Below are 27,411 nucleotides of genomic sequence, written 5' to 3'. Positions count from 1 at the left end.
ATTTTGACTAAGCAGTTAGTCGGAGTTATTGACTAATAATTAGTCAAACGTGATGTTGAGATATTTTATTTAATACGGATTAAATAATAATGTCTAAGGCGAAGTCATGATTAATTCGTAAATTAAATATAAACGATTATATTTAATTAATGTATATTGAATTAATTATACAATATTGTCTTTGTCGGACATGTATTAATATGTCGACTAATCGTTGTTACTAGTCGATATTTTAATAACCGATAACCGATGACGATTTATAATAAAACCGCGTCATATACATTTAGCTTTTTTGAATCGGACCACGAGTCAAAATGAAGAGGAAATGAAAGCCCATTTCCTCCCCCTATGCTCACGGTTTGCCGAGTGAGGAACAAAAGGAGAGCTCCTCTCCTTTTGTGACCTAATCAATTCATTTTGCAAAAATTATTAGGGTTTTGGAGAACATTTCCTCTCAAAACCTAGATCTCACATCTAGCAAAAACTCACAACAATTCTCTCAATATTGCAAGGCAATTAGAGAATACATTCTAGCACAAGGGCATAGTCTCAGACGGTCTTGGGTGCAACGATTAGGAGGAAATCTACTTTGATTTCTGTTCTTAGGCCGCATTCACAAAGGACCCGAGGTTGATTCTTGTTCTTTATCGTTTCTCTATTGTTTTTCGTTTATGACCATAAATCGCATGTTAAATTTAGGTTATAGTCCTAAAATTTAAGGGTATTATACGGATATTACCCCACAGGTAAACGGTTATCACACACTAAAATTGGTTGGACTCAACGGAATATAAGACTGTCTTGTGTTCTGGGGCTATTAGATGGATTTAAGGAAATTCGTCGACCAAGAGTTCTAGAGGTAGAATTAGTTAACGTGACTTACCGAATTTACACAATTATGGGATGTTTGGCCCAAGCGATGCTCATTTTTGTTTAATATTTGGGTCTTGGAATCATTTATATAATTTAGTGGGAGATCATTATATAAATGTTAAAACTTTTTAAATATGTTTTCACAAGTATTTTTTAAAAAACAATGGATGTTAATACTTCCTTATTTGTTGTAGCATTTTAATTCGCAATGACAACTTCATCAACTCCATCGACTACTTCACTAGGCAAAGATTCATGGCTAAGGTCCGTAATGGACAAATGTATCTTAAAAGATGACGGTAGTAACTTTCTTGATTGGGAATCCAACATCAAAAGTGCCGCGTTGTCCGACAATGTGCTCACTTACTTGACCGATGATCCTCCCATCAAGCCCGGTCCAAGGGCTTCATTGGCGGTGCGGACCGCCTATGATGACCATGTGAGGATGTCGAATGATATCAAGAATGTGTTGATATGGTCGATGTCCCCAAAGCTCAAGCTTTCATGCATTTCTTTAAATGCGTACGAGATATTCACTCGTATGATTTCTATGTTTTTACAAACACCTAAAGTCCGTCAATACGATGCGGCGGCACGCTTCTTTGAAGCCAAGCTTGATAGGGGCCAAAAAGTTGGTCCCCATGTACTCAAAATGGTCGAATATGTCGACATCCTAGAGCGTCTAGGGTGTAATATTCCTAAGACTCTTGTGGTGGATCGTATCCTCGACTCACTTCCCACTAAGTTTGCCCACTTTAGGGTGAAATACAACATGAATGGCATGGAAAAGAGTTATCATGAAATTCATGCACTCCTCACCCAAGCAGAGAGGGATATGGAAGCTAGTGGGAGTGAAAAAGGGGATGTTTTAACCATGAAGTTAAAGAACATGTCCCTTGGAGTTAAGAAAGGAAAAGAGAAGGAAAAATCCCAATTCAAGAAATCGTCAAAGAAACATGACAAGCGAAAGGGGAAGGCCGTTGTGAATGGCAACCCCAAGGCAAAAAGTGTCAAACTCTCCGAGGCCGAATGTTTCCATTGTAATGGGAAGGGGCATTATAGGAGGAGTTGTCCCAAATACTTGGAGGATCTCAAGGAAGGGCGTGTGACGCCTATTGGTATGATTTCCTCTCTCTATGTGATAGACGTTAATTATGCTTGCACTTCCACTTGGGTACTTGATACCGGATGTGGCGCTCACCTTTGTAATCATTTGCAGGGTTTAAGGGACGTGCGAGCACTAGCAAAAGGTGATGTGGATCTCTGCATGGGCAATGGAGCTAGAGTAGCGGCCGTTTCCGTGGGGACCTATGTGCGAACTTTAGCTAGTGGTCTAGATTTAAATTTAAATAAGTGTTATTTTGTACCAACTTTAACTAAGAACATCATCTCCATTTCCGCGTTAGACGCAGAAGGCTTTTGTTTTATGATTAAGGACAATAGTTGTACTTTTTCATTAAATGATGTGGTTTATGGCAAGGCCATTTCAATTGGAGGCATTTATATTTTAAATGATTTTAATGACGTTTATCATGTGGAAACTAAAAAGCTTAAAACGGGTGATCCAAACGAATCCTACCTTTGGCATTGTCGTTTAGGCCACATAAACGAAAGACGCATTAAGAGACTTGCTTCATCAAAAGTGCTCAAACCATTTGGTTTCGAATCTTATGGTACATGAGAGTCTTGCCTTTTAAACAAGATGACTCGTGCACCTTTTGCGGGAAAAGGGACACGAGCTAGTGAGGTTTTGGCTCTCATACATACGGATATGTGTGGACCATTAACCATCACCGCTAGAGGAGGTTTTCACTACTTCATTACTTTCACTGATGACTTAAGTAGATACGGGTATGTCTATTTAATGAAGAACAAGAGTGAAGCTTTTGACAAGTTCAAAGAGTTTCAAAATGAAGTAGAGAACCAATTGGATACAAAGATTAAGACCCTACAATCCGATCATGGTGGTGAATATCAAAATTATGAATTTGATTCACACCTAAAAGATTGTTGTATAATATCACAATGGACTCCTCCTGGCACACCACAATTAAATGGTGTGGCCGAAAGGAGAAACCGAACTTTACTAGATATGGTTCGGTCTATGATGAGTCTAACTGAGCTTCCTAGTTCATTTTGGGGCTTTGCCCTCTTGTCTGCAATATTCTCACTAAATCGAAGCCCGACAAAAGCGGCCGATAAGACTCCATATGAGATATGGACAGGGAAAGTCCCTCATTTGTCATTCTTGCGTATTTGGGGTTGCGAAGCGTACGTCAAGATCAAGTCTAACAATAAGGTTGCACCCAGATCTGACAAATGTCTTTTTGTAGGATATCCAAGGGAAACACGTGGCTATTACTTCTACAATAAACACGAGAACAAAGTGTTTGTGGCTCGTGATGTTGTGTTCCTAGAAAAGGAGTTTATTTATAGGAGACAGAGTGGGAGAAAATTTGAACCTGAAGAAGTTCGAGAGCCACAAACCGAGAATGAGTTAGAGGAGAACGTGGAGGATAACATTCCCTCTTCCTCTGAAACGGTAATTGTTCCTAGAAAGTCAAGTAGGATTTCTAATCCACCTGATCACTACCTTGGTGACATCGAAGAGGATGGTGTTTTGTTACTTTTGGAAAGTGGTGAAACCACTACCTACAAATCGGCCATGTCTAGTCCCGAATCCTCGCTTTGGCTAGAAGCCATGCGATCCGAAATGGATTCCATGTACGAGAACTAAGTATGGGACTTGGTGGATTTACCTAAGGGAGTGCGACCCCTTCAGTGTAAATGGATATATAAAATTAAGCTCGGTGTGGATAAACATATAGATGTTTACAAAGCTAGATTGGTGGCAAAAGGTTTCACCCAAGTTCATGGTTTACACTTTGACAAAACCTTCGCTCCAGTCGCTATGCTTCGGTCCATTAGGATAATCTTAGCGGTTGCCGCATTTCATGATTATGAGATTTGGCAAATGGATGTCAAAACCACCTTCTTGAATTGGATTCTAGAAGAAGAGGTGTACATGATACACCCTGAAGGTTTTATGGATATATTTAACCCTAAGAAGGTGTGTAAGCACAAGATGTCAATTTATGGTCTTAAGCAAGCATCTAGGAGTTGGAATCATCGCTTTGATCATGTTATTAAACAATACGGTTTCACTAGAAGTGTGGAAGAACCGTGTTTATTCATGAAGTTTAGTGAGAGTAAGGTTGCATTCCTTGTCCTATATGTTAATGGCATATTGCTCATCGGGAATGATGTTTCAACGCTCACTTCCGTTTAGTAGTGGCTACGGAAACACTTCCAGATGAAGGACTTGGGAGAGGCACAACGAATCTTGGGTATCCGGGTCTATAGGGATAGGTCCAAGAGGATACTAGCATTGAGTCAAGAGGCTTATATTGACAAAGTTCTTGACCGGTTCAATATGAAAGACTCCAAGAGTGGATTTCTATCAATGGGCCAAGGGATTACTTTGAGCAAGTCATAGTCTCCCTCCACCCCTAAGGAAATTGAACACATGAAGACCGTCCCTTATGCTTCCGCTGTTGGGTCTATCATGTATGCTATGATTTGCACTCGTCCCGACGTTGCGTATGCTTTGAGCATGACAAGTTGATACGTGCATTTTATATAGTCTTTTTAGCCTATTTTATGCACGTATTTCTATGCTTTTATCGTGGTTTTATGCTACGAAATGCCCCGAATATGCTACTTTGGTGTATTTTGTCTTAATTGCAGGAATGGACCAATAAGTAGTAGATTCAAGCCTAAAACATGTCCCTACGCATGCATTTAGGAGATGAGTTAAGTCGGAGCTTGGAAAGTACTATTTTGAGATGCGCATTGGAGTAAGGAAGTTAGGCGAGCCAAGAGAGTGCTTCAATTTGCTAGTCCCTGCTTGTAAGAGCCATATCTCGAGTTCTATAACAGTTATTAATGTGATTCCAGTTGGAGGTGAAAGCTTATCCTCTTAGCTTTCCAACGCCACCAACCACGCCCTATTTGTCCAAGTAACGAAGGAATGGCAGCCGTTTGAAGTTCAGTGCGCGAAGCAGGAATTACGCGATGAGAAGTGCTCGATCGAGAACTATTTCTATTCGATCGAGAGCCACTTCTTCTCGATCGAGTGGTTTAGGATGAATAAGTACTCGATCGAATATTTTTCCTTTCGATCGACCAGTTCCTTTTATGCTTTTGCTCGATCGAGTGATTTAGTTACTCGATCGAGTGGATTTTTTGTGGTGGGCTTTTTAGTTAATTTCCGTCATTAGGTTTAATATTACTCCTATTTTCTTATAAATAGGAGTTAGGACGTCGATTTAAGGCAGCTCTTTTATCCGGAGACACTCGACTCTCTCTTTTCTCTTGGAACGATACACTTTGTTACTTTGCATTTTATTAGGATCATTATTTGTAATTTCTTCCCTCTTTTCTCTCTTTTTATTTAATGTTTATTATTCCCTCTCCCTCTTTATTTATTGTTCTTATTAATTTCATGTATAGCTAAATCCCCTTAGTATGTTAGGATTAGGGAAGCCGTGGTAGCAATGTTTTAACTGACTTATATAGATTAGTCTTGCGATAGGAATTGTATTAGGCAATTTAATTGTTATCCGGTCGAATGAATGCATGCAGGAGACCATAAATTTAGTTAACCCCGACCTAGATCGAAAGATTGGAAGGGAAGGCTTGCTTAATTACAATAGGGTATTGCAGTGAGGGCGAAAGTTAAGCTGTTTACGCTCTAGGGCGGTTTAAGGACCGAAAGGTGACGACCATAGCTCTTCTTATCAATAGTCTAATCGCCTTAGTATTCCCGATAGTATAAGATTTGATAGCTGCCACGGTGAACCGACTCCTAGCATACTTCCTTCTTCTTACTGTTAATTCTCTTATTCATTTCTCTTCTTTAGCCTTTTTAGTTTAGTCAACACAATCAATTCAACCCCATCAGTGACATTAGACAGATAAATCGACAAATAGATAGTACACCGCCTCCCTGTGGAGATCGACCCTACTTACCGCTGACTTCTGTTAGTTGTACTTAGGTATTTTATTTTTGGTACGAAACGACAGTATCACAAGTCGTTATCAAGCCAAGCCTGGTGAGAGTCACTGGATAGCCGTAAAGAACATCCTTAAGTACTTGAGAAGGACTAAGGATTCGTTCTTACTGTTTGGAGGAGAAACTGAGTTGCGTATAAGAGGTTACACGGACGCAAGTTTCCAAACCGATCGGGATGACATGAAATCCCAATCCGGATATGTGTTTATGGTAAATGGAGGAGCTGTTTGCTGGAAGAGCTTCAAGCAAAGCGTTACTGCGGATTCTACAACGGAGGCTGAGTACCTTGTAGCGTCTGAGGCTGCGAAGGAAGCTGTTTCGATTAGGCAATTCATGGAGGGGCTAGGAGTAGTCCATTCCGCCAAAGATCCTATCACTCTATATTGTGATAACAGTGGAGCTATTTTTCAAGCCAAAGAGCCGAAGTCTAGTAACAAATATAGACACATTAAAAGGAAATACCATGTAATTAGAGATTATGTGGAAAGGAAGGAAATTGACATTTGTAAGGTTGGGACAGATGATAATTTTGCTGATCCTTTAACCAAGCCTTTATCAAAGGCTAAGCATGATGGTCATGTCGTCGCAATGGGATTGAGACGAGTACCAGATTTTCTTTAGATTATGGATATATAATAATTGGATAGTGTATCTCTTATTATATATATGATAATCACATTCATTGTTTTCGCATTCATTCTTTTATGAATCTTTTGTTTAGTGTGACTAAATTTTAAATACCTGTAGACACCTCAAAATGTCTACCTAGCCTTACGGGTACCCGATGATGAGGCTAAAAACAAATGACTAAATGAAAATTGACAATGTCATAATTAAAAGGCTTTTTACGCTTATTTTCCGAAAACCACTTAAAATAGCTGAAATCATACATAAACCTTTGTTCCATTGTTCCATTCTTCCGTCATTGACATTCCATTCCATATCCAGTCTTACCATTAGTTATATGCGTTTTGGCTAATTGGGCCGAATGTATATAAGGCAACTCACCTTATAACATTAAGTTGACTCAAATCAAGTTAATTATTTTTGGTCCAAGAGATGTTAAAAGAATTAAAGTCCTAAATCATGTTGATAAGGACGTTCTCGACAAGAAGAAGGAAAACTGATTTCCTTATTGTTAGATGAGGGATACACGTGCTCCAAATAGAAAAACTAGGTTGCCAGCATGATTACAATTGTTAGACAAGAAGGATTAGTGGAGCACTAATATGAGCATAAGACAAACTCTATCTTCTACGACTTCGAATTATATCAGAGTGTAGCCTCAAGTTAATATAAATACTCATATTTATGCCCGGAGAAAAGGGGGACGGACGAAAATATTAGCAAGCAGAGGACATACGCGAGATCTAATTCAATACTCAAACATCCTATACTCTCACAAATCATCCGTCTCAAATATATTATCTCAGTTTCAAATCAAACCACACACAAATAAACCATCCCAGTTTCATATAAGCGCATAAGAGCCAATAATTAACGACAAAGTCGATTTTCATTAATAGTCAAACATCCAGATAGGCCTGAGGGTACCGACATCAAATAAATAGTAGAGGCCGTCAGTTTGATGGGCGATCCGGGTGCCTAACACCTTCCCTGATCGTACCTGTACCCCCGAATCCGCAATCTTTGGTTCAGACCGGAGTGACGGATCAGTCCCCATTCCAGGGATCAAAAGGGACTTTTCCGTTAAATTTGTTTTTGTATGTTTTTTATAAAACCTACTGGCGACTCCACTTATTTACTTATATTTCAAAAAGGAGATTTTTTCAGGGATCTCACAGTGGCGACTCCGCTGGGGACTTATAAGAGGGTAAGACTTGAAATTTAATTGTGATATTATATATTTGACTAACTTTGTTTTTGCGCACGTGTTTACAATTTAGCAGTGTGACTTATAGCTAGTGCAAATCAGGTATGAATCAATTCTTTCTTGATTTTCATAGTAATTCGCCAAAATTGTATGCATCTGTCATGGCAATCAGCTTATCAGTACTTCTTTGTTTGTAATTATGGTTGGCACATATTTTAGTGGGGACTATTTTCATATTATGAGTTGATTTTGATCCCATCCCCTATTATGCATGCAATCCGTAATTTTTTTGATGACAAATTTTATTATTTCTATTTAAAGGTAGGTTAAATTGATTTGCTACTTCGTTTTGTCTTTCATACAAGTTAAATTTCATACTTGAGTTGTATGTTTTGTCAATTGTATTATTATTCGAATATTTAATGGAAAAGACAAAAAAGGCATAGGCTCTCCGTAAGCCACTATTATGTCATCTTAAGCTACCCTAATTTACCCTCGGGAAGTATGTTGTATACTTAGAAGGTCCATTCGACCGTCTAGGCCTTACACGTATTTTCCACCTCATGACGTCGTGTTTTGGCAACTCGTCTGGTCCATATGACTGGGGGAGCACAAAAGCGAGAGATACCCTCGGGTATTTTAATGTCTTGAGTACCCAATATCCTACCCACAAACCTAACCATAGATCCCGTAGAACCTTTGTTAGGATATCTTGTGCGTCTTGTTAATGCTTTGACATGTATAATTTCTCTTGTATGATACATTCCAAAAAAAAAAAAAAAAAAAAAAAAAAAAACGGTAGTTTAATTTAAATTTGCTAATTTGATATGGACGTGTCTCAGCTACCGATAACTACAGTAGACATCATGAACGTACATGTGCATTAATAAATTGGTCTAAACATTGCATTGAGTCCTTACACACTTTACGTTTCGTCTGGTAATAAATATAAAAAGAATCACGTATGTCCCAGTGTCTGTATAGTGCACATATTGACACCCTTTCCTGCATAAGACAAAAGTTATCCGGTCTTTGCATCTCATATCATATAGTCATTACTCATTAACCATTGAGTCCATCAGTAGGCATGCTTGCATATATAATTTAGACACCTATGAGAGTACTTGACATATTCATCCCGCCCACTAACTGAATAAGTTCAGCTTTTAGCTAGTCCAGAGTCCAGCACATCAGTCCGTCAGCGCACCCGACGCCCGTCCCGTCCTGCTCATGTGACATGTCAAAAACAAAGTATATATCAGTACCTGCATTGAATAAAGGGTGCAACATTCAGCATCCTAGATAGTTCAGCATATGCATTCAACATAGTAATTTACATTCTTAGGCGAGGTTTCATGTAGAGCATGCATCACCTTATGTCTCGTATCTAGGCCAGTCGACATGCGTACAACAGTCAGCATTTGCATATAATAGGTCCAGTACAGCGAAAGTAAAAGTACAACAATAATACTGAGCATGTAAAAAAAAAAATAGGTACTTGCATTCAGGTCTTAGCTAGCATTAGATACATGTGCATTCACAATATTCCTCCATTCTAGTCTTGTCTGTTATAAAATAAATAAAATCGTCTTTCTAAAAGCTACGATGTCATGATCTGGGATAGGGAGGAGTAAACGAGACCCTAATTTTAACAGCCACTCTAGCTTGGGAACAAAAGAAGGGTACAGGAAGACTAGACAATACCCCAACTCACATGTAGTTTCCATCAAAATTTGTTTAATTTAGGACCATCCAAGTCCTTTCTCACTTGCATATATATAAATGAAAACTAAGAGTAAGAACAAAAATGTCAATAGAATAAGAGAATTCACTCTTATAGTCATAAAATCTCATACGAGTGTTCCTGACATTACCTAAAAAAAAAACACTAGTTTACATAAGTGTCCAATTAAGATAGGACCATTCTAGTCCTTTTTGAGTCATATAAATAAAAAAATAGAAGAGCATATGTCATTTTTGTTAGTCACTTGTTCTACTTTTTACCCTTAACTAGTAGAATAGACTTGAAATACTTTAGGTCGTATCTTTTTAGTGTAGATCAGTCGACCTCTTAGAGTCAGCCTAAACGAGGGCGTGCACTAGACCATCTATTCCATCTCTGTGGTGTGATAATTCCTTGATCGCCGTGTCTCTAACTAGGTGACCTTTAGGTTTGGAGATTCCATCTTTCTACTTGATTCGTTAATTTTCCATACTTCATGTGACTACTAGTTTAAATGAGCACAACTCTCTATTTACCAAATTTGTCAATTTTTCATATCTCAAATGACTATCAGATGAGCAAAAAAACTCACATGATCAACCATTTTAGCAAATATTGTCATCAATCCCATCGGTGCTTGAAAACTAGCTCAAAAATATTCAAACCAGATTTCTAATTCACTTGTGTCCAAACATACTAAATAAGACACGGGAACGCGCACTCCGTGCTATTTTATAGGTGACCACTAGTCCCTTAGAATGAACTAAAGATGTGAGTCCAATTACCAATACAAGCTGAAAAATACTCACACCAAAAACTCTCACAATAAGTCAACAAAAAATTCCAATCAAAATTGCACTTCAGTGTCAAAAGACTCAAACAGTCAAATTTGCAATCAAATCCAATGTCAAAAGACTCAAAAGATCACAAGACAAAAAAAATCCAGCAAAAGATGCAATTTAATCCCGAATCAAAAATCTCAAAAATTCAAAAGACAAACAAAAGAGTTCCAAAAAAAAAGAGACAAAAAAATTTCCAGAAAAAAAAAAAGACAAAAAAAGTTCCAAAAAAAAAAAGACAAAAAAAAAAAAAGCTCCAGTCCAATTTGCAATCAAATTGCAGAGTAGTCACTTTTTCATCTCTCAGACGAGTCAATCCGCAGTTACTTTGTCTCCATACCTTTTGGGACGATCCTTTCATTCACTTAAGTGAGTGAGAGAGGCACACAGGTCTCCAGTGTCTTCTAACACCATAGACCCTTCTACTCCATTCCATTTATCACCCTCGTTTAGCATCTAAGAATTCGGTGGATGTACACTACACTTATACGGTCACAAAAGTATTTTATTTCTATAGTATTAGTTTTGGGTAATTAGCCGAGCTTGTTACTGTAAAGAGGGCAAAACTCACTTTACAATATGAATCTCAGAATCCAAGACAAAAAAAAAAAATAAGAAAAAATTTTTGGCACAATCACGGCCCATACGAGGTCGGGAAAAAAAAAAAAAAAAAACTTTCCAGCAGCAGTAAAAGACAAACAGAAAACAACAGCAGCAGCACTCTCTTGTTTTACAGTATAAATCTCAAGTTTAAAAAAAAAAAAAAAAAAAAAAAAAGCTAAATAGAAGCCTAATCAGAACCCACACCAGGTTGTCGAAAAACCACGACCCACACCAGGTCGAAAAGAGAAAAAAAAGGAAGGGGGAAAACAGATGTTTGTGAGACACTAAAAAAATGATAGGGCAGCAACAGTATAAGACAAAACAAAAGAAGGAGAACAAAGAGCACAGAGCAGTAAACTGTAAAAAAAAAACAAAAACGAAAGAAAAAAAAGACCCCTCTCAGGTCGTGTAAAAAAAAAGCAGCAGTTAAAAAAAAAAGAGAAACATAAGCCAGTAACTCAAAAGGAAAAAAGGTCTCGATCCCTCTGAGGTCTTAAAAAAAAAAAAGGAAGGAAGCGAACAAAACAGAAAAGGAAACGTAAATGAAAACCCACGGCAGGTTATTAATATCATTATCGCTCCCAGCTAGAAGCTTTCCAAATGACAATTTCAAAAAAAAATGAATGGCAACTAATCTGAGAAACAATCAAGACGACCCATACCAGGTCGAAAAAAAAAAAAAAAAGAGAAGAAAGCAACAGAAGAAACAGGTGTGTTAGCTATGTGACTGCTGCGTGACTGACATAGGAAAATACCTGAAGTAACAGGGGGCTGACATAAGTAACAGGGGGCTATCAAAACACAGAGTGGAGAGTTTCAGCTAAGGCCAGGGGCATAAGTAAACACACTCAGCGCATATGTTTGACTACATTTAGACGACAACCCTGACAAAAAAAAAAGTTATAAGGACTTACAAAGCAATGACGATTCAATAGGCATAACACCTAAAAAGATAGGATTAGAATACTCCATCCCTTTCCCGGATCATGCTCAATAGAACGTTTCAATTTGAAAAGAAACCGGACTAGTAACTCGGTGTGTCATGCGTCTATGGTCCATTTTAGGGAAAAATGCATGGTCGGTTAGCTAGTGTAGTCTTTGTTGTCGTAAGTAAGTAAGCATCATGCATCAGCATATATCATTAGCATTGTCAGCATACTATGTATACATCATCAATACCATAAATAAATACGCATTAATGTCATAATTGTGCAATCGGTTCAAGCATATTTATCAAGCACACTACTTGATTCGTAAGACCAGTGAAAAAATAAACTTGGTGTTAATACCCAGCTTGGCCATATTGTCAAGCAAGAACTCGATTTAAGAAAGAAAAATAAAAAAAGAGCATAATTTCAATTCAATTCAATTATCAGTCAAGCACACAACTTGATTAATGACCAGTTAGAAAATGAAGCACAAAGAAAAAGACAAGGCGAAATCGTTAAACAAAAAGGCGGAAAAGCTTACGGTTCGAATCGAGCTTAGCACTCGAATGCAAAATCCGGTCAAGCAAATCATGACCAGCAGGTTTGTCGAGTCTCCATTGAAGACGGCTACTCGACCGATCTCATCCCACATCAAGAGACAAAAGATTCGACGATGCTCCTTCATCAATTAACTTGTCGCCAATCGGGGGCTCGAACCATAGCTACGATGGTTCATCTGCTGCAGATTTAGTCCCATATCGGATAGGACGTCCGAGCAATCGAAAAGTTTTCAAAATCAATCGACAAAAAAAATGAAGCACTTACTTCGACAGTGTTCCAGCCATCGGTTATTTGGTCGCCAATCGACATGCCATATGACGGCCACGGCGGCGCAACCCACGCTGATTTCATCCCATATAAGGATAATTGAATTTATCAACAAATGAGACGAAATTTAAGAAGAAAGAAGAAAAATTAATTCATTCACAAAGTGATGACTGATTGGAGCTTCCCTTAGCAGCAAAGGAAAAAATCGGTCCAGAAACAAAGTAATGGCTGTTTGAGGTTTCAATTTTGTGAGCAATAATGAAGGAACTGATAGAGAAAATCAAAAGGCAAGGGGACAATTTAGGCGTGGGATTAAACAAAGGAATAAAAATGAGATTTCCTGGATAAGCTTTCACGTAATGGATGACGCATTAAATGGCCTACCTCGATTTCTCAACCCGTCTTTTAATTAACCATGTTTAACGCGTTCGGTTTTTACATATGCTCTATTTTAACCAGTTAAACTCACAAGCCTATTTTGCGAAATAAAATTTTGCAATTTTCAAATCCTTTGGTCGGCGGGCCCTGACACGCATTTAAGTTTGTAAAATAAAATTTTACATTCTAATCCTTTTTTCAAAATAAAATTTTGAAATTCCTCGGTCGGCGGGCTCTAACACGCAATCCTTTTTCAAAATAAAATTTTGAAATTCCTCGGTCGGCGGGCTCTAACACGCAATCCTTTTTCAAAATAAAATTTTGAAATTCCTTCGGTCGGCGGGCTCTAACACGCAATCCTTTTTCAAAATAAAATTTTGAAATTCCTAGGTCGGCGGGCTCTAACACGCAATCCTTTTTCAAAATAAAATTTTGAAATACCTTGGTCGGCGGGCTCTGACACGCATCCTAGTTCATAAAATCAAATTTTGTGTTCTAATCCAGCTTCGTTCACCTGCGAAGTTAAGCAAATCCGGTTTCGTTCACCTGCGAAACTAAGCAATCTCATTCCGTTCACTGCGGAATAATCCACTTTGTTCACCGCAAAGCAATCCGTTCGTTCACTGCGAAACTAACGATCCGACTTCGTTCACTGCGAAGCTAAACAATTTCACGTTTTGTTCACCTGCAAAACTAAGAAACATCCCTTGGTCGGCGGGCCCTGATACGCAACCGAGTTCGGGAAATCAGGTTTCACGATCTCACCTTTAAGCTAAACAAAGTTTAGCTATACCAGATCTGATTCCAGGCCGTGAAACAAAGTTTTGTCATGCCGACTTCGGTCAATCATAAAACAAAGTTTTATGATCCTCTATATCCAGATCCGGCTACGTCAGACGGGTAAAATAAGAGGCCCGGTATGTTTCTTATCCCTTATCTGTCCCGACGGGACTACTTTGACCTTCGTCTTACTCGGACTCGGTCAAAGTGGGGCTTCAGAGACACCTCAAAATGTCTACCTAGCCTTACGGTGCACCGATGATGAGGCTAAAAACAAATGACTAAATGAAAATTGACAATGTCATAATTAAAAGGCTTTTTACGCTTATTTTCCGAAAACCACTTAAAATAGCTGAAATCATACATAAACCTTTGTTCCATTGTTCCATTCTTCCGTCATTGACATTCCATTCCATATCCAGTCTTACCATTAGTTATATGCGTTTTGGCTAATTGGGCCGAATGTATATAAGGCAACTCACCTTATAACATTAAGTTGACTCAAATCAAGTTAATTATTTTTGGTCCAAGAGATGTTAAAAGAATTAAAGTCCTAAATCATGTTGATAAGGACGTTCTCGACAAGAAGAAGGAAAACTGATTTCCTTATTGTTAGATGAGGGATACACGTGCTCCAAATAGAAAAACTAGGTTGCAAAGATGATTACAATTGTTAGACAAGAAGGATTAGTGGAGCACTAATATGAGCATAAGACAAACTCTATCTTCTACGACTTCGAATTATATCAGAGTGTAGCCTCAAGTTAATATAAATACTCATATTTATGCCCGGAGAAAAGGGGGACGGACGAAAATATTAGCAAGCAGAGGACATACGCGAGATCTAATTCAATACTCAAACATCCTATACTCTCACAAATCATCCGTCTCAAATATATTATCTCAGTTTCAAATCAAACCACACACAAATAAACCATCCCAGTTTCATATAAGCGCATAAGAGCCAATAATTAACGACAAAGTCGATTTTCATTAATAGTCAAACATCCAGATAGGCCTGAGGGTACCGACATCAAATAAATAGTAGAGGCCGTCAGTTTGATGGGCGATCCGGGTGCCTAACACCTTCCCTGATCGTACCTTTACCCCCGAATCCGCAATCTTTGGTTCAGACCGGAGTGACGGATCAGTCCCCATTCCAGGGATCAAAAGGGACTTTTCCGTTAAATTTGTTTTTGTATGTTTTTTATAAAACCTACTGGCGACTCCACTTATTTACTTATATTTCAAAAAGGAGATTTTTTCAGGGATCTCACAATACCTTGTTTATCTGAATAAGTTGTGGAGACAATGTTGAAAAATATTCAAGTGAATAAGATGAACATTGTATTTTGTCCCTAGTCACTTAATGAGGTGACGTCTCGGAGTGACTAGATTGTGAGTCGATTGATGGTTGTTCAACACCATGAGGTCATACGTGATGACTAGTCGATTACATAGGCAAAGTGTGTGACACTTTGCTGGACATTGACCATTTAGAGAGTCCCTAAGTTCTATTATAGACGCCCGATCGTGGCGGCGATCTCAAAGATGTTCTAATGAGTCGATTATTTTGACTGGAGACTATTATCTGAGCAAAGTGCAGTTTCCGAGTGACTTTGGTTTTTATCCCACGTCGTGCCGTGAAAGGAGGCCAAAGAGGTATTTACTAGGTCATGGTGATCTGTATTGTGCAATAGGATAGATAGGGCATACATGAATTGTCCACCCACGTTGGGTAACTATATCTCAAGGCCACTCGAGGAGTTAATGACTACAAATGCGTGACCACGTTCAGAAGTAATCCGTGAGAGATTTTTCCGGTCAGGTAGTTACACTCCCGATCGAGAAAACCACTCGCGATATGTTCATTTTCAAGTGCGGCCTGAAAGACACCTTGTGTCAAACAAGTGGGAGATTGTTGGAGTTAGTGTCCTCCACAATAGTGCGTTTACATAATAAATCTCATTAAAGGAATATCATCAGATATTTAATTATTTGATCCTCGTCAGTTGATTAACGTAAATCGATAACGGTTGGCTGACTAGAGTTTGACATTATTGTCGTGAGACGGCGGTGATCAACTGACCCCTTTCGGTCACACCTAAAGGAACGAACCCCAATAAACAACTAATTAATTCTATGAGATACAATTTATTTAGTCCCTTGATTTATAGACTAAAAGGTTTGTCGATTATTTTAGAGAGATTTCAAGTTGCGAACTCGAGGCATGACAGTTATTATTTAATTATGCGATAATTGAATAATAAATTTTGGACGACGGGTTTTAGTTAATTAATTGTTAATTCACTAAAATTGTACTAATTGATTAATGTGATTAATATTACTACGTAAATAATATGTGTAGCGGTACACGTATATTTACGGAGTGATTTGAACGAAATTAATTATGGAAGTATTTAAACATGAAACGATGTTTAAAATAAAATTTACACGTATTTGTGCGACAAATATAAGAACCAAAATGGACCCGTAAATGGGACGTTGGACCGTGTAAATGAAGTTAGTGGATGATCACAATCATTTCACTTTACTTGTGATACTTCCATAAGTTATCTTATAATCATTTTTTGCATGTGATTTAAGATTGACAAAAATAAGATAAAATAACACTCCACTCACCCTCTCACCTACCCGGCCACCCCTTCCTATATAGACCAAGTTTTGTTCATTTTTCTACATCTTCACTTGTACATTTTGCATGTGATATCTTTCTTGGTCTTCCTCTCTCTAAAATTATTATACATCTTTACTAAGAAGTTAGTAATCAAATATTATTACTAAGAGTGTTAGTAATATTACAAATATTATCAAGGGAATAATTTTAAGAAGTTTCTAGGAAAAATACTTGTTAGATTTTTGGGCTGAGTTCTTGGGTGCAACTTGAAGGAGACTTTCTTTTTGAAGGTTTTTCAAGGAGGATCATCCACATTTTTTTAGCTCAAGAACAAACTATATAGGTGATCTAGTTTGTGCCCATATTACCATAAAAATCTATGTAAGGAAATTGTTTTTCCTTAATTTTGTTTTTATGCTTTTATATTTGCATGAATGTTACATAGATCACTAAAATGATAATTTATGAGATAATTTAATTTTTAATAGAGAGTCTAATATGGATCTATGATCTTTCAATTTTTGTTATGTCGGTTTTTGCGAAGCATTGCCTGGAATGCTGTTCAGGCTAGTGGAGTGGCCCTCAATCCTAAATACTTGTTTAAGCAAATAATAATAAAGTACAAAAATAATTACACAAAAGCGTAAAACAAGTTTTCAAGATTCGGAGCATTGGTTGTTGGTATAAAAGGAGAGAGAATTCATTGAAGGGAATGTTCCGTCAGGAAATTGACAAGTAGCAGGAAATGACATGAAATCAAGAACACAAAATTTTTATTCATGGAATGACAATTGCAAGCATATAGAAGCATGTTAGACAGACAGTAGCACTAGGCTGATAGTTTTACCTGGGCCTGGTCTAGTAAAAGGACAACTGAATCTATACATGAAAAAGTTTTAGGTGGGTGATATTCCATGATCGTGGGATCATGTCACTGTTGGAGTAAGTGTCCCCGACAATAATGCGATCACGATTGTCGATCATATTGATCACATATTTAAATCTCATATCAAGAATACGAAAGGGATGATACATTACGTATATAGTCAACTGGTCCACACATATCGGTAATGATTGGCTGGCTAGAGTTTGACATTACTGTCGTGCGACGGTGGTGACCAGTTGATCCCTTGAGGTCACACCTAAAGGACGATTCCCTTAATTGAAAAGGTTAATTAATTGTATATCGATACAGATTAATTAATTCCTTAAAATCGAACAAATTATCATCATAAGAGAGAAAATGACATCTTATTATAATGTGATTAAAAAAGATTTTATTTAGTAATTTACGAAGTTATATTACTAAAATTAATCGGTGTTTGCGAAACACGCGAGATGAGAATGATAAGTTAGTTATAATTACAAGATGTTGTGAATTATACTAACTAGTAATTAAATGACCATTTTATGTCAAAGTAATTTTGAATTACTAGTCAATTTGTTAAATGTGATTTATTTAATTTGTAAATGATATTTAATTTGTTAAATATGCATTTTAAATTAAAACATGACATAAGACATGTCACATGACATACAATTGTACAATTGACAAAATTAAAATGGACTCCATATTACACATCAAAACCGAAATTGGTGGGCAAATTTTAGAAGTTTTGTCTTGTTCATTTGTCTTATTCAGTTGTCTATGACACTTGATAGTGACATGACTATAGACAAAGGCTTACACAATTTGTCTTGTGAAAACGAAAAGGAAAAAGAAAAATGGTCTATAATCCTCCTGTGCCAACCGGTTTTTGTACACATTATGGAGAGTTTTTCCTCAATAATTCATTCTCTTATGTTTTGTGAAAACCCAACAACCTTCTCTCTCTTGTTCTTCGTAAAAATCATTTTTATGAATCTAATTTTTACAAATCAATCACTATTAATACTAGTAGTAGTATATGAGTATTAGTAATCGATTTTAAGATAAACCACATTACAAATATCTAGTACATGTTAGTTTGTGGGATTTTGGGATAGTCTTGGGTGCTACTAATTGGAGGGCTTCTATTTTGAAGTCATGAATGTTCATCCATTATTGGAAAGCTCAAGAACTAACAAGAAGGAGATCTTGTTGGTGCCCATAAAACCGAAATCATATAGTAAGAACAATGATTTCTTCTCTTATCTTATTTATGTTTGCATGCATAAGATCTAGAATTTATTTTATGAATAAATAAATTTGATCATATATGAATATGTAAGTTAATGAGATATAGATTTCTAACAAGCGGTATCATGAGCCTTAGGTTGTTTGCATGCAAATCGGTTATTGTTTTTCCGAGTTATAAGATTAACAAACAAAACTTATAAATTTGTGTTTATTATGCTATATCACGAAATTTTTATGCATGTTAAAGTTTCTGGTCCTAAAATGTTTTAGGATATTTTGGTTTAATTTATGGATTTTATTGTTCATTTTATATAATAATGGCATTAAAATGTGATTTTTATGATAAAAATGTCATTTTTGGACGAAAAATATCTAAACTTCGATTTTTCCAGTGGTTTTTGGATATGTTTTCATATATATTATATAATGTTGGCCTATAAAGTTTCATAATTTTATGAGTTGTTATGCTCGAAATATGGATTTTTCATGTTAAATTCGAATTTAAATGAGAAAATAGGTTAATATGAGTTATATTTCGAATCTGGTCATAGAAATTTAGTATGATGTCACATGCAATTTTACAAGATGTGTGTAAAATATTTGGCTATAATGAAGTCTTTATGCATGATTTATGAATTTTTGATGAAACATCACATAAATAGTGACTTTAATTAGTAAAAATGCTAAAACATACTTCATAACTAAGGAAAAACGTCACATCTTGCATTTTATCATATATTTCAGATCTAAAAGTGAAAAGTTAAGAAAAATAATTTTTCTCATATTTTTATGATTATAATTGATAAATCCGATAAACCGCAACATTGTTTTTCTCGATAAATTTTGAAACTTTTAACCTAAGTTTTTTGAACATTATGAGTGTCATGGTATTTTTCCAGAATGTTCATGAGTTTAAAATTTCAAATTTCAAATTTATTTGAAATTTTTATGATTTAATTTGAAGTTTATGACATTATATTGTATTTTTGAGTCCAATTTATGAACAATATTAAGAAATATAAGTTAATTATCGTCAAATGTTAGTGGAGACTAATTTTGAGTCCTAAGTAGGTTAGGGTAATTAACTAGTACATAAATATGATTTTATGTAATTATTGTGATTTTAAAAGGTTAAATCACGCAAATCCGTAAAAACCGATTAATATACAATATTGGCTCCTTAAAGGCAATTTAGCATAAAATTGGGCATGTTCATACATATTATAATGCTGCATTTTATTTATGATTGTCATATTTTAATTTTATGTAATTTTTGAATTATGTAATTTTACTTAGTATGACCTTAGTTTTAATTGGTATTACCCGAAATGTATGGGAATATCGATTCGGTTGTAATTTATTGTGATCTCGTATCACCGTTTTGTAATTTAATAGATTTATTTTATTTTTAATTACAAATGTATAATAGGAAATTATGTAATTTATTTATTCCGGAGTTCTTTGAAGACGGTGCCACTCGAGAAGGCGATCCATTAAACAAAAGTGTTGCCTTGAAATGCGTGCCAAGACCGAAGTTCAAGGGACCAAAGGAGTTGGTTTCCGAATTTGTAATAGTTTATTAGATTTACTATTTTAGGAAGGCCATACTAGGATTTTAATTTATGCTTTCCATTTTATTTATATGTTGCATCCATCGCTAAATCGCCATAACTAAAACATACATTATCATTAAATCGTGTAGATCGACCGTGTCAATTACAATTATCGTAGTTCACCGCTTTAGTCCACATAAAACGTGATAGATAATAAATTGACATGACCTCTCACTAAAATAAACAATTGAGACTTAGCCTTACCAAAAAGTAGAAACCATGAAAACCTATTTCATGAGGGAGTGCGCTCGGCCCTACCGGGGTACAAACGTTGTTACGTAGAGGAAGTGGGTGATAAATGTCTATCGACCGAATTCATGTTGATAAGGGATGAATCGGCCCTACCTTGCCCAAGTTGATGTGGATTTGGATCATGGACACATTTATTCGAAATTTGGATTGAGCTCAACGGAAGTATTCGTGACCATAGTCGCATGTGTTCCGGGCTAAATATAAATATTAATGTAATTTTATCGACCAAGTATTCTAAAAGTAGAATCGATTAAAGAGTTAATTCACCGAGTTATATTGATAAGGGATGAATCGGCCCTACTGTGCCCAAGTTAATATGAATTTGGATCTTGGAATCATTTATCATAGGTGGGTAGAGGTCACTATGTAAATGCTTTACTTGTTATTTACAAGTATTATTATAACGATGAATGTTTTGTTTTCATTATTCCGTTATCATATTGTTCTATTTCTTTACCACAATTCATATACGATATCATTTCGTTTTTAATTCATATCTCCATTAAAACATGGTAATGAAAGACAAAATTTGAATTTTTCTTCTAAAAACCTCGTATTAATCATTGTAAGGATCTCTTGTGAAGAGTATAGATAAAAGTTATTCGTGATCAAAAGGATTTTTGATTCTTGACTAACATATCTACTTACAATGAATTGTTTCTCATATGCTTAATTGAGTTAAGTACTTTGAAAAGTTACATCATTTTGGTAACTCGATTTGTTTGAAATCAAAATTGACCAAAATATCGCAACCACTTCAATGAAAGTTTTAAGACTAAACAAACGAATGAAGAGTAGTCTTCATGAATTTCAAATTTTTGCTTCTCTTACCAAAGACTCATTGAAATGAGTGGGAGCATTCTCTTAAACCGTTAAGAAAAGGATAAGGTTTTAAAGAAGTAAAATTAGAATGGAATTGATACAAGGAAATGTTAAAAGTAAAGTTATTGAGAATAACGATACTAAACCTATCAATCCCGACCGATAAAGTTTCAACTGTCTTAATTGTTGGACGCTAGAAAGGAAATTACCCCAAATTATTGAAGAATCAACAAGTTAGTTGTGGGACATCTAATGGGACTTTCTTCTTTAAATGTTTATTTGATTGACAAAAATTTTGCTAGTAGTACTTCGTCAATATTAGAAACCAGTGGAGGTTTTCATCATTGTATTTGATACATAGGATGATTGGAATATGACGACTAGCAACAATGATGTTGAGAGATAGAGTCATTGTGTACTCAATCTAGTTTTTGAGTTTAAAGTTATACTTAATTGTGACTATTAAGTGCATAAACTCCAAATAAGAATATAAATTTGTTAAGATACAAAAGAGGTTTCACTTTTGTGACCCTATACACCATGATTTGATGTATGGCTAGCCCATTATCAAGGTGATTATATTCTAAACCAAACTAGAATGATATATCATGAAGATGATGCAAGACTCAAATTGGTAACCTAAGATTAAACCTTAGATTCTGGAATGTTGAACGCAAAGAGTTATCGAGTACTCTTGAAACCACTAGATCTTATGGTATATGCGTATCTTGTATTCAAAGCAAGATGTTTCATGCCTTTTGGTTGAAAAAGAGATCGAGGTTGTAAATCATTGATCCAAAATAGGTTGACCATTTTCTTTTACCAACGATTTAAGTTGACGCTAATGTGTTCGCTTAATAAGGTAAATAGAGAAATCTTTGAAGAAGTTCAAAGAGTTCAAAAAATCACGATCTAGTCGTGATGGGATTATCAAAGTGAAGACTTTGACATAAGCCAAATGAAATTTGATATAGTATCACAAGTTAATCTCTCTTAACACACATTATGGAATAATGAGTGGTTGGATAATAAATCAAACGCTATTCGATATGGTTTGGACTTCAATCAAGTTACTTTGAGTTACTTGATCCTTTTGGGGATTTTATCATTTTGTGTAAATTATTTTCGCACTAAATCTAAAACGAATCATATGACATATGAAATGGTAGCGGGTACCATGTTTGCAAGTTTTTCAAAAGAAACAAATGCTCATTTTCCCTTACTATAATCACGAATACAACGGGTGTGTGGCTCGTGACGCTGTCTTTCTAGAATACAAGTTTATTTCTAGAAGACAGAGTGGGAGAAAATATTCAAGAGCCACAAAGAATGTTATGTCGCAAGAAACTGGTCTTTCTTGGCTACATGAGACGTTTTTTGTATAAGACGTTGTTTCTTCAAAACCTAGGAGGTTAAAGTCATCACTTGTTGAAGATGATGAAAAAGTGTGGGAGAAATTATTCAAGAGCCACAAAGAATGTTATGTCGCAAGAAACTGGTCCTTCTTGGCTACATGAGACGTTTTTTGTATAAGACGTTGTTTCTTCAAAACCTAGGAGGTTAAAGTCATCACTTGTTGAAGATGATGAATTAGTGTTACTTTTTCATCATAAAGAGCTTGCAACTTACAAATAAATTGTTTGATTCAAGTTGATTACTTCTGGAAAGTAATGAACATATGACTTACAGGAGAGTGTTTAAGTCACAACTCAATATAAGGCTTAGAGCCATGAAAATCCGAAATAAATTCTAAGTGAATTGTTAGATATCAAAGCTTGATTGGTTGCAAAGGGTTTTTGCACTAGTTTAAATGCTTAAGTCTATTTGGATCTTCTTAGGGATTGTGTTTTATTATAATGATATACATATAGCAAGTGAATCTAAAACCCACTTCTTCAATTAGAAGGAATGTACTCAATACATGTCTTGAGTTTTGTAGATTCTTGCAATCCTAAGATAATGTGAAACTTAAGAGAGGGTCTTAAGTAGGACATCAATGAGTTGGAATCAATGTTTTGATCATGTTATAAAACTTTTCTCGATAAGTCGAGAAGTTGTGTTTATACATGGAGTTTAGTGGGAGTTACGGAAATTTTAGTTAGTCTTATATGTGGATGACATATTGATCATTGCGAATGATTTAAGAATTTGGAGATATATAGTACATCTTCAATATCCGGATTTATGGAGATAAATCTACATGATATAAATGTCAAATAAGAAGTCTTATGTTGATAAGATTCATGACTAGTTCAATCAAGTTGAACATATTTGATTCATTCCATTTCCTTCCGCTGTCGAATCAACTAAATAGGATATGATGTATAACACTTCATATACTTTGAGTATGATGAACTGTTTCAAATCGAATTTAAGTAATAGTTACCAAGTAAGCTATAAAGATTACCCTTAAGTGCTTGCAGAAGCATTAAGGATGTAATGCAAAGTGTTTTTTATGCAATTTTGTGTAAGGGTGTTACACAAATGACAATTGACAATTGAGATTGCGCATGGATTCCGACAAAACCATAATCAAAATACATTAGGATGGTTAAGATACCACTGTGGCTATGTTATCTAAGAAACAGATTTTCTAGAATCGTTCTAGGCAATAAAGAACAATGAGAAATATTTACAACGGAAATTGAGTACACTTGATGATGCGTGTCTAAAATATGATGTTTCACACTTTATTCTACACGCATTTCAGAGCTCAAATGTGCAATATATGCCATTATTTCCCTATTTTCCTCTACTTTTATGTTTTTGTCTATTATTGCAGAAATGTGAAGAATTGAGCAGAAATCGGACCGAATCCATCCCTAAGTAATTGACATTGCATTTGACATGAAGTATTGACTCGAGGAATGAGCTTGGTGCGCGTTTCAAGGCCTAAAGATAGCAAAAGCATGGGTGCGTACGAGTTTAACAAGCAAAGAAGTGCTTCTCGACATTGCAGCCTGCTTCAGATGGCTATATCTTGAGTTCTAGACCTGATAATCGAGTTATTCTAATTGGAGGTGAAAGCTTATCCTCTTAGCTTTCCAACGCCGCGTAGAACGCCTGATTTGACCAAGGAACGAAGAAATGGCAGCTGTTTTAAGATTAGTGCGCGCTGCAGGAATCGTCAGAATGCAATTCTGTACAGCGCAGTTGGTCGATCGACTGGTCCAAGTGGTCGATCGACCACACCACGAGTTCCAGTAGCTACTGTTCGCTGTTACTTAGTCGATCGACTGATGCTTATGGTCGATCGACTGAACAACGGGTATCGATCGCAAATTAAAGATCGAGAATTCCAAAGCCCATTGTGATTAGGTTTAGGAATAAAGGTTACGCAGGATTTTTCCTATATAAACTAACCTATGTTTTCAGAATAATCATCAGTTTTTAGGAGAGACATTAGGTCTCGATTTTAGCATAGTTTACATTCTATTCAAATATTTTAGTTTCTCAATAATGTTCGCTATTTTGCATCTGGATTTCCTTTCGGCCTTCGATTTGGTATTTCTCAATCATAGTTTCAGTCTTTAAGTTTATTATCTTCGTAGTTAGAATTGCTAGATTAGTTCCCTAAAGCCGTAATTTTCTTTATTGCGAATTTATTGTTAAATCGTTTTAATCATGCTTCCGCATCGCTTTAATTGCTTTCGTAGTTATAGTTAGAATTATTATGAGTAGCTAAATACCCCGTGCTAAGATGCGAGGGGATCTGTGGCGAAGACGACGTAGATTAGTAAACCTGATGTCGGCCTTTGGTCGATCGATCGATTAGTCGATCGATCGATCGATTCGTTGGTCGATCGACCGCTTAGCCGGTCATCGTCGATCGCGCTATAGATTAGATTAGCACCGTTTCAATGTTTTAATTGCAATATTTGACAACGAGACCGAGAGGAGACTTGTTAAATGCTTAGTATTTGACCGACCCACAAGATCGAGAGATAGGGGAGGGAAAATAGATTAATAAATTGAGACGACTAAATTGCTAGATCGAAAGATAATGTAATTTAGGCATTAGGAATCACTTTTCAGGGCGAGAGCTAGTATTAGTGAGACCTAGGGACCAGTAGCATAGGCTGAGAGGCGCTACTAGTTAAGAATGGACCGAGAGGACTTCTTATTTGTCCACCTATCGTGATTTATCAGACTTACTTAGATTCCATCGACGTAGCTGCAGTGAACCAACCGTCTTAGCATTCCTTTCATTATTGTTTACATCTCTTTTTATTACTTGCCTTTTATTTATGCATTTAGATATCATCCACTCCAAAACCCCCACAACTGTTACCCTTAGACTAGAATTAATAACAACTATTATCTCCCTACCTCCCTGCGGATCGACCCTTACTACCGCTTGCTAGTAGTAGTTTGGAATTATAAATTTTATTTTTGGTACTCACAACGACGGGTATCAAATTTTGGCGCCGTTGCCGGGGAGGCAGCGCTAGTTTTAGTTGTCTTTAATTTTAGTCTTTCTTTCTTTAGTCTCAGGGAACTTCGATTCCTTGAGACCGTTCTCATGTCGTTCCTTCTGAGTTTTCCGCAGGAAGAGAACGAAATCTTTGGTGTTTATTTAGCCAGACTTTGGGAGTTTATTGAGCCCAGACGAGATGCCTTCTCTGATCTCCAAATATGCTGCACCATTTTCCGGCAAATGAATGACCCTACGCGAGCATACCTCGAGTCTATAGGTAAGTGGGATTTTGAAGGAATCCCCGTCATTGAGGTATTAGAATTCTTTAATTGGTTTGCTACTGAATCTCTTAAACCTACTTTTTCTCTTCATGTTGACTCAGATGAGGGGGTGGGTGAGACCTTAGAAACCGATCTAGGAAATGCTGACGGAGACATAGAGGAGACCATTAGCGTGGTTGACAATCCTTTTTATGAGGATAGTTTAGAACCTCTTTATGATTCTGGCACTGATAGTGAGGTCGATTTGGAGGATCTCTTTGAGAATCTCCAACTTGACGAGTCTAGCGATAAGGAGAGTGAGGAGGAAAATTTTGACAGTCTTGAGGTTAATTGGGATGTGTATGACGATATTATAGATGGACCTATTATAGAGGACCCGATTGACCCATTTGACTTTACCGCCCCATGCATTTGGGACGATTATCCACCTTCTCCCTTAGTTGACCAGACTCCTCCACCTCATAGTTCTTACCCGTCTGAGCATCTGGATTCTACTCGCGTTGTTTTTGAGTCAAATGCTACAGAGCTCCTTTGTTTATCACCTGCGGTTAACTTGAGCTTTTATATTCCGCCCTTAGCTGGAGGGCAGAATAACTTTGTGGACAATTTTAGGAGCTGCCATAGGAAATTTGTTAGGCTTAAATGCTTTTACATTTTGATTTCCTATGTTATTTCTATCTTATGGTGCTACTTACAGTTTTGTGTAGCACATGCGCAGATGTATGATAGGTTGCTGAGAGCCTTGAGTTGTTTCGATTGGGCTCAATTAGAGTGAGCTGCTGAAGAAAAAGAGGTCGAGCGGGACCTGTCGAAACCCGGCGCTAGCCGGGAGGCAACCCGGATGTGTTTTGTTTTTGTTTTGAATAAAACCTCATAGTTGTTTAGAAATAAAAATTCTTAGTGTGTGCTTAGTTTAATTTCCATCTATAGACTTTTACTTTGGGTTTTGCGCAATTTTGGGCGCGTATTATTGTGCATTTGTAGGCTTGTAGACCTCATTAGCTCGAGTAATTAAGCTAATTCGAAGAAATCTGAAGTTACAGCGGTTTTCGCAGTCGATCGACTGCCTTCTATGGTCGATCGACTGGTCTGCAGTTTCCAGGAGCTACTGTTCCTTTCACCTTGGTCGATCGACTGGGTGATGTGGTCGATCGACCAAGTTATTTCTTGCACTGTTCGCGATCATTCCCCGCCGAGTTTGATCATTTTGCGGAATTAAGGGAGTCTTCCTCCACTTTATTTTCCGTCTTATTTTCGATTTCTTCCATATTCTTCATTTTGCACATAATTTTACCGTCCCAAAATTGTTTTCTCGATTTTATGCGTGGTTTTGTTTGTCTTTTCAGTGTACTTTTAGTAAGATCACTGCTGGCTCTGAAACCTCCTAGCTCACGCTGGTTTGGGGAGG

This window comes from Silene latifolia, chromosome Y (assembly GCF_048544455.1).
Source record: "Silene latifolia isolate original U9 population chromosome Y, ASM4854445v1, whole genome shotgun sequence".
NCBI lineage: Eukaryota > Viridiplantae > Streptophyta > Magnoliopsida > Caryophyllales > Caryophyllaceae > Silene > Silene latifolia.
Note: the sequence above shows the minus strand (reverse complement) of the source record.